Source organism: Gigantopelta aegis, chromosome 4 (assembly GCF_016097555.1).
Source record: "Gigantopelta aegis isolate Gae_Host chromosome 4, Gae_host_genome, whole genome shotgun sequence".
In the NCBI taxonomy this organism is placed as follows: Eukaryota; Metazoa; Mollusca; class Gastropoda; order Neomphalida; family Peltospiridae; genus Gigantopelta; species Gigantopelta aegis.
Window position 1 is genome coordinate 113,638,388 of NC_054702.1, and position 10,018 is coordinate 113,648,405.

The window sequence follows — 10,018 nt, forward strand, 5'->3', positions numbered from 1 at the left end:
AGCAGAGTGGTTGTTTTAGTTCAGTACTGTTATTAACAGCTGCTGAAGAGTTGTCACTATTCAGAAATGAATTTCAATTATTTTAATGTAATTATAAATATTTTGAGTTCAGCATGTAATGATGATCTTTGTACCTAATTTGAATGTCATTATAAATATTCTGAGTTCAGCATGTAATGATGATCTTTGTACCTAAGTTGAATGTCATTATAAATATTTTGAGTTCAGCATGTAATGATGATCTTTGTACCTAATTTGAATGGGATTATAAATATTATAAATATTTTGAGTTCAGCATGTAATGATGATCTTTGTACCTAATTTGAATGGGATTATAAATATTCTGAGTTCAGCATGTAATGATGATCTTTGTACCTAATTTGAATGTCATTATAAATATTCTGAGTTCAGCATGTAATGATGATCTTTGTACCTAATTTGAATGTCATTATAAATATTCTGAGTTCAGCATGTAATGATGATCTTTGTACCTAATTTGAATGGGATTATAAATATTCTGAGTTCAGCATGTAATGATGATCTTTGTACCTAATTTGAATGGGATTATTTTGGGCATATTTATTTTGGGCACACTGTTTATCGTCACGACTTTGATGCAATCTAAAATCCTGTTGGGGTACATAATTTTAACTTCTGTACCCTCTGGTAGAAACCCTGCTGGGGTATTATCAGAACCCATTGTTAATTCATCTAGTTAAACAAGCATCTTTTCAAAATTGTTCTAGACTAACGTTTGAACACAGATTGACAGTAATTATAACAAACCAACCAACAAAAAATATTTACATGCCTATATCCACTGAAGGTCCATCCTGATCGCCTTGTCAGACAGATGTCGGTTTATCGATCAGGACAGAATTATATCAGAAAAACTTAATAACATTTAAATAATTAATGCAGTGGAATTGTTATCAAAAACAAAAAAACATTACTATTTTACTTAATCCATTGTAGTAAATGAATTAACAGACCTATATCAAGGTCTATGACCTATGTCAATCATTTACTGGTTAACATCAGATCTATGATTGGGTCCTGTTATTATTCGAGGTTAATGGAATGATTAAAGCCTGTAAAGGATTATTCAAAGCAATATACAGATTTAGCAGATAACTGGTAACCAGGACATTATATGACATCTTCAGTTCATGACAAAATCAAGGATGCCAAGTATATGGAAAAAGTAATACCAATTGTGTTCACTGACAGTGCCCCCCCCCCCCATGTACACACACACACATACTTAATCTGCTATAGCATCTTTGATCATGTAATGTTGTGTACAGATTTAGCATACATTTGTAACTTGGACATGAAATGACACCATCAGCCTGTGACAAGATCAAGGATGCCAGGTGCCTGTTATTATTTGAGGTTATCATTTAATGGAAAGACTAAAACCTGTAAAGGATTATTCAAAGCAATATACAGATTTAGCAGATAACTGGTAACCAGGACATTATATGACATCTTCAGTTCACAACAAAATCAAGGATGCCAAGTATATGGAGAAAGTAAAACCAATTGTGTTCACTGACAGTGCCCCCCCCCCCCCCCCTCCCCCATGTACACACACACACACTTAATCTGCTATAGCATCTTTGATCATGTAATGTTGTGTACAGATTTAGCATACATTGGTAACTTGGACATGAAATGACACCATCAGCCTGTGACAAGATCATGGATGCCAGGTGGCCGTGTATAGATATGTAGTATTGCTAACTTTATTACTTTAATCCGTTAGCCATCTTTAATCAAGAGGTATATTTGTTCTTAAGCTCTGCTGGTGACAGGTGTGAATTCCGATATCATGAACAGAATAATATTGATGTTTATTTGTTCCCGGTACATTTTGGTGAGATGGTGTTTTGGGCTATTAGTAACCGTTTTGCCTTTTATGGACTTCTGTAAATCATCAGTATAAGATGATGTAATATCTCAGTGAAACATTAGCAAATAATTCACCTGCCTTTGTTCATGAATATATGACTAGTCAAAATAACAATTCACCTGCCTTTGTTCATGAATATATGACTAGTCAAAATATTTGTAAACAAGTTAGGGCTATTTCACAATTATCTATATTTTCACTGTAAGCATACTTAGTCATGTGTGGTATTTGCAGTATATATTGATATATTATGGCAAGCTCTTTACCACTGGGCTATGTCCTGCCCTTGCCGTAAACAGTGATATGTTCCTTGGTACATTCATATGGTGCACTGGGCTATGTCCTGCCCTTGCCGTAAACAGTGATATGTTCCTTGGTACATTCATATGGTGCACTGGGCTATGTCCTGCCCTTGCCGTAAACAGTGATATGTTCCTTGGTACATTCATATGGTGCACTGGGCTATGTCCTGCCCTTGCCGTAAACAGTGATATGTTCCTTGGTACATTCATATGGTGCACTGGGCTATGTCCTGCCCTTGCCGTAAACAGTGATATGTTCCTTGGTACATTCATATGGTGCACTGGGCTATGTCCTGCCCTTGCCGTAAACAGTGATATGTTCCTTGGTACATTCATATGGTGCACTGGGCTATGTCCTGCCCTTGCCGTAAACAGTGATATGTTCCTTGGTACATTCATATGGTGCACTGGGCTATGTCCTGCCCTTGCCGTAAACAGTGATATGTTCCATGGTACATTCATATGGTGCACTGGGCTATGTCCTGCCCTTGCCGTAAACAGTGATATGTTCCTTGGTATATTCATATGGTGCACTGCAACATGAATGTACAACAATCCTAATACATGTAATACCCACCCCTAGTAAACAGTGATATGTTCCTTGGTACATTCATATGGTGCACTGCAACATGAATGTACAACAATCCTAATACATGTAATACCCACCCCTAGTAAACAGTGATATGTTCCTTGGTACATTCATATGGTGCACTGCAACATGAATGTACAACAATCCTAATACATGTAATACCCACCCCTAGTAAACAGTGATATGTTCCTTGGTACATTCACATGGTGCACTGCAACATGAATGTACAACAATCCTAATACATGTAATACCCACCCCTAGTACACAGCATACTCTTCTCTTTTTTTTATTCCCCCGTCTATCCTACAAACATATGTACAAAACACTTTTTTCTTTCTTTTTTTCTTTTTTTTAGGGGGGCAAGTTAAAAAGTATACATTGACATTGTGCAACTTATTCATAAACTGATTATCATTATTATAGTTAAATTTCAGGATGTGCATTTTACAGTTGACCTGGGTAAGGAACAATAACATCGGGCAAGACAAAACCGTATCCTGCCTGGCAACAAAAAATTTATGCATACACGATATAGCAAAACTATATTTAAACCATGCCATGTTTATTCTGAAATCTGGTCACTTGACAAATTGCTCAATCTTCAGTACAAAATATGTGTATGTTATAAAGAATCACATAACCATGACCAGCTTCATGAATATTAATCAGCTTGCATTAAAACATGACCTAGTGGTGTCATTAAACAAACGAATTTCAACCTTTTCCCTACTGCCTGTTTCAAGTGTTTAACAATGACAGATTTTAATGATTGTATACAGTAACATGATGCAATGTATTCCTCAACCACGTCCTCATTTCTGTACTCATTTCTTTCGTGAAATTCATCTGAATCTCATGACCTAGATTTTATAACACATTTCTCTGATGTAACAAGAAGCTTAAAATACAACTAGGTAATTTATATATGTAAAACTTGCTGTAGCTTGTAATAAAACATTTAGTATCAACAATGCAACATGTCTTAAATAGTATTTCATATTATTAACAGTATTACCAATGGTTTGATCACATTTTTATCTTGACAACCAGCTGACAAAAGTAAACAGAGTGAGAATGTGGACCAGCAAATGGCACTAATTCACACTGTGAGGTGGAGCAATCAAACAAAACTGGTTGTAAGCATGTTTGGTTATTAAAAATGTTACATAAATGTTTATTATTTTTCACAGTTGTTAAGTTGGCGATCAACAGCACAACATTTTGCCTGTCACGAGAGCATGTACCACTGTCGCGAGAAAAATTGTGTTCTCATTATTATGAATAGTATTTTACAGAATTTCTCATTTCCAACGAATCGAAACTGATGTTAATAAATTTGTGTCAAATTATATTGATATTTTTAAATATTTGACAAATATCATCTACAGATAAATATTACACTAGTTTAAGCCTAAATTGAAATTGGTTAATTATTGTTTTTTTAAATCTTCCCCAAAAGAGGTCAAAACAGATTTTGACACAGATCGATGTCTGTGGGTTGGTCGGGTTATTACAGACAAACTTCATTTTTATTTTCAACTGGCAGCTTTCAAGCTAGTCTTAGCACACAAATAGTATATTTTTGTATTTATGATATGAAATTTGATGTAGTTAAGCTACGAAAATTGCTCATGATAGATTCTCATTGGCTATTAACCTTTTCATTTGTATCTACTGAAGAAAATTGTTTGTTTAACAATAAAACTACATGAACAACATATTGGTTGTCTGAAAAATTCAATTTTTATGCCCTGCACATACATACCGGTATATTTACACATTAAATCAATTTTGACAAACTCAGTGTGCTTCTGGTCACACTGGTGTTAGTAGTAACTCAACATGCATTTGATATAAAACAAAGTTTGTACCTGCAATTTAAAATACATTCTCAAGTGCTTTTTGAAATTCACTATCCACAGGGTGAGGGTCTAGACTGGCGAACAAAGTTTCTAGGGGTTGAGTCATCCTACCCCAGAAAATATATTGGGGAAAAAAGCACACACACCTGCTGACTTTATGAAAACTTTATTTCAGCTCATTATGATTTGTGTCTGCAGACTTACTCATTGCAAAGCAAATATTTGGGGAGAATAAGAGATGTTTTATAAAAATAGGCGAAGTGGACACTACCCGGTAACTGTGTTTCACAAAGTTTTGTCATGGTCTGCGTTCATGCGGAAAGATTCCAAATAACACACTCATTCATCTTGTACTGTTTCAATATAAAATGCTATTACTACCAGTAAACAAATTTAAACAAAATAATTGTAGGTTATATTAAAAATATGCTATTATTAAGTAATTGATAATTAAATGAAAGAATAATTAATATTTTCTGGCGTTACTGAAACAGGGGTGCAGAAATGGAAAATATTTCACCAGAACCAACTAAAATGTACTAGCCCGCCAGAATTTCTACAAATCAATAAATTTGAAATATTCTGATAAAGACTGAAGTTTTTCACATTTTTCATATAGATTTACAAAATTTAAGTGAAGTGTTTAACAGAACTATCTATACAAAAGAACATACTTTTAACGTAAACAAGCCATTTCTTGGATAATACCTGGATAATGTTTATAGTTGTTAATAATCCGATATAAAAAATTGACTAAAATACAAGATCTTTTATTCTTTGGCAATCTTTACCCACTAATTTACTGTGTTTTATAATATATATGTATTATTTCACAAAAACAAAGCTTGTAATATATATTATATGGTGTCACTAGCTGGCTTGTAACTTGAAAGATGAATTGACACTTGGACCTATTAATACTTAGCAGTTTGAATTACCCAAAAAAACAACTAAAAAATGTATACAATGTATTTACAGTATTACAATTGTCAGAATTGACAATGATACATTTACATCACTTGTATTAGTTGTAACACTAGAGTAACTAGCCTACTTCTTAAAAGGTCATTTTGACCACTGCCACAGTGAACAAATTAATAATTGTTGGGAATTTATAACATTTAATCCATTAATTATTTTGTGTTTTATGAAGCAGTTTTAACTACTTAAATGTATTTCTAGATCACTTTTGTCCTACGGTCATTTGTTGAGTTTTGATGACCTTTTTTTTGCAATAACCACAAATTCAGTATTTCTTGTGACGATCTGTAAGTTAAAACTGTATAAAATAAAACTAATTTTTAGTTAATAAAATTCACAAAGGTGCCTACATCGACAGTATTATTTGACATTTTGTTGTGCAGTGAACTGTAAAATTTGACAGAAACAGTTAACAAGCTTTCTGGCTACACTTTGCAGCCGCCATGTTGTTTTTCCACCGCAAAATATTGGGAACTTGTAGACATGATAAGACCCAAAATAAATGTTATACACATATAAAATAATTACTCAAAATATGATGGATAATTTAAAGATTAAATGTTTTGAAATTAACTCTGAATTCGTCGTACTTACGCGAAATATTTCACTAGACATTAAATTCTGCAGACTCCTATATCCAACGAAAAGGACTGATTAACTCTATGAGTAGGGGTGTAAAGGTGTTTCTTTCACTTTGACCTCAATTTTGAAATCAAAAGCAGATCACCCAAAGTATGTAAACTGTTTCTTTTAAAATTTAATTGATAGTCAAGTAATAAATTGTGTATTAGTAAGCGTAATTTTACATTTCTGTTAAATTTAGTATAATGTTGACAGAAAAAACCTTTTACCCCTAGATAAGGAATGTTCAGTGGTATAACCCAGGAATCCATTTCTTACAATGATTGACATAGACCACGCCCATCCCACATTGTTGACATTCCACAATGATCACGTGCTCTATCTACTTGTTGGAGATGGGCCACGTGGGCTATATTTTCACCAAGGAAATCTTGTCTTCAGTTTCCCCATTCACAATGAAATAAGGCAAGGGCCGATCAACGCGGCCAAGACTATGCACTGAATACGGAATCCTTTTCAACGTTCGCAACAACAGACCGAGCATACCTGTCGGCGCTGGTTCCGTAGTCGGCTTTGATCATAGCAGTGTATAAATCTAGCGTCATTAGAGTGGCAGTATTGTAGCAGTATTGTATTTGTATCTACACATACAATTTACTAGATAATAACTGTAACAACAGTAGCGACAACACATTTTAAGAATTTAACTCGAAACTGATTAATAATTAGTAACTTTTAATTTGGAATCTTATTGAACAGTTAAATAGGAATAACCTGTTATTCGCTTTTGTTGTTTTTGTTTGTTTGGGTTTTGTTTTGTTTTTTGTTGGGAGTTAGGTTGTATTTTTTTGTATTATTTTTTTTATTGTTTGGTTTGGGTTATTTTTTTGTTGTTGTTGTTGTTGTTTTTTGGGTTTTTTTGTTGTTTTGTTTTGGGGGGGGGGGGGGCGTGTTTGGATTTGTTTTCCTTTTTTTCCCTGCTTACTTTAGGATTTTAACGATCGATCCAGTGCTGTCGTATTCGAGCTTCACCAGCACCCCTTTTTAACGACTTAAAAAAAAAAAATGTATTTTTTTTTTTTTTTTTTTTTTTTTTGCTTTTGGATAGTTTACATTTTATTATTTAATACTGGAGGTTTTTTCTCACAAAAAAAAAATAAAACCCAGGTAAATTTGTATTATTAGAATAACAATATTTTGATTGTGGACACTGGTATGGAAAACGATGGCAAACTAAGGTGTTTAGGATAAGGTTTTATGTGATATAAAAGTACACACAAACGTTATCTACACAATCAAACGGTTGTAGACAACGAGTCTTTATTTCAGGAAAAAACTGAAATACATTCTCTGCCTTGGTGGTATTTACAAGGAATAATACTTGGTTATAACATAAATTTGAACTGTCCGACTAAAAACCAATTACGTGGCTTTAACTATCAAACAAAATTTAACCAGCTATATGTTTACAAATATCTCTAAAATATCATCCAAAATGTTTTATAGTGTTGTTACATAATTCCTTTTAGGATATTTAACTAATTTTCGGATTATCATCAAAGAAAGTTAAATAAATTTTGTAGACCTTTACTTGTATTCAAACTTTTTGTTATGGTTGCTTTCTTCTGGTATCATATGAAATTAAAAATACTGCAAATCACGTTACGTTGGAATTAATGAGTAATTTCGAATGCAGAAATTCCATAGCTAATATTTATAATTGATTTATTCTTTGATCCATGTCCTGGTGTCAAACCCCAGAAACGCAGCTTTAAATCATGACCAACTGTCACGGGGATTCTATAATACCCGTAACTGAATAAAACACGATTATCAAAATATCTCTCCTAACTGTATATCTATTAGATCTCTCTGTAACAGGCTGTTAAACCCTAGTATGGCTCGTCTCTAGGTATGATCAGAGATACGATCTTATATAAAGTATATATTATTATAGCCCGTTTAGCTCACTAGAAACACAACAAAACACAATACACTTTGGAATCTGTATTATCTACGCTGACAAATGTACAGCCGTAGTAGTTAATTAATAACAGCAATAATAACAACCCAGAACTGATCACTTAATTAGTTAATCTCTAGGTGTCTAGTTACACAATATGCGAATCACTTCACCGTTACACCACACCCACACGTGTGATAATTGAGAAACGCTTCCAGGAGAAGTTAATTAATAAAGGAATTACAACACCATTCCTAACTGGTTAATTTTTAATTACCCCTAACTACTCATTCAGTAACCTTGTAACACAGAATTAATACTGGTACCGATCACAATAAAGACAATAACCTACAGTGTACCTAGGTCGTCTAGGATGACTGGCTAAGCTTTATATTACCAAATACTCGTATAATGTTAGAACAAAAAGTCTACGATTTACTTCGTCAGATGGCCGAAGACACTGTCTAAAGAATATTGGTATAATACAGTATCAAAATATTTAAAGTCACATCAATCACATCAAGGTTATACACAGAGCAGAAATAATATTTACCAAAATCCAAACGGACTAACGTTCCCTGGGAGCCGTCCTTTTCTCCTCGATATCTCTAAAACACTAGCTATTTATTATAAATCAGGATTTTGCCTGGGGGTACAAGGCGGTACCTCACGTATCATCTCATATTCTAACTCTACTAGAGTCGGTATATTTCTCTCTGATCGTCAGTCTGGCTGTCGCCAACCGCGAGCAATCTCCTGGCCATAAACAGCACTACCGGAGATATTACGTAACTACTAGCCACATGGCCTCCGCACCTGGCTGGGTGTGTATTAGGCGTACCGATCGAGGACTGTCGCGCAGAAGTATTACGTAACAAGTTGCCCATCTGGGCTTAAGTGCAATGAAACTGCACACGGCCCTCTAACACAATTAAAATCGCCACAGGCGAAACAAATTTAAGAGCATGTACCGTCACACCAACTTTTAAAATCAGTTTTCCTTGTAACACGCTTTATTATAAGGGTTTAATCATATTAGTGTATTCGCCAGCTGGTGTGTTATTAAGGGTTTAATCATATTAGTGTATTCGCCAGCTGGTGTGTTATTAAGGGTTTTCGCTCAATCGAATAGTGGGCCCCAGATGCGACAGGTGACGTTATCATCATGTTGTAGATATGGAATTAGTTAATCATATTAGTGTATTCGCCAGCTGGTGTGTTATTAAGCGTTTAATCATATTAGTGTATTCGCCAGCTGGTGTGTTATTAAGGGTTTAATCATATTAGTGTATTCGCCAGCTGGTGTGTTATTAAGGGTTTAATCATATTAGTGTATTCGCCAGCTGGTGTGTTATTAAGGGTTTTCGTTCAATCGAATAGTGGGCCCCAGATGCGACAGGTGACGTGATCATCATGTTGTCGATATGGAATTAGTTAATCATAATAGTGTATTCGCCAGCTGGTGTGTTATTAAGGGTTTTCGCTCAATCGAATAGTGGGCCCCAGATGCGACAGGTGACGTGATCGACCTTTTTGTTTTACTCTTTAGATTATTGGTTGTTTCAGACAGGTATTGGTGTCATATGCTTTTAACTGAACAACTTAATTATGTAATAGAGAATTACGAGGGGGTAGGTAGATGCGTGGAAAATAATTCACGAGCCCCGTACGGGCGAGTTAATTGTTGTTCATGAATCTACACTTCTGAGTTAAGTGTGTTGCATGTGCTGAACGTGTAATCTCTGATTTCCGATTTAGTTTGACATCCAATAGCGATGATACCGGCCTCGGTGGCGTCGTGGTAGGCCATCGGTCTACAGGCTG

At 34.6% G+C, this 10,018-nt stretch overlaps 1 protein-coding gene across 1 annotated transcript in view; it reads right to left on the reverse strand.

Annotated features, from left to right (window-relative positions):
* LOC121371836 (serine/threonine-protein kinase LATS1-like) overlaps positions 1-6,313 on the reverse strand; it is a 42,462-nt gene extending 36,149 nt beyond the window's left edge. The window contains exon 1 of the mRNA XM_041498025.1: positions 6,244-6,313. The gene's annotated coding sequence lies outside the window, so the exon portion shown is untranslated. The remainder of the gene's footprint in view (positions 1-6,243) is intronic.
* Between the last annotated feature and the right edge of the window lie 3,705 nt (positions 6,314-10,018).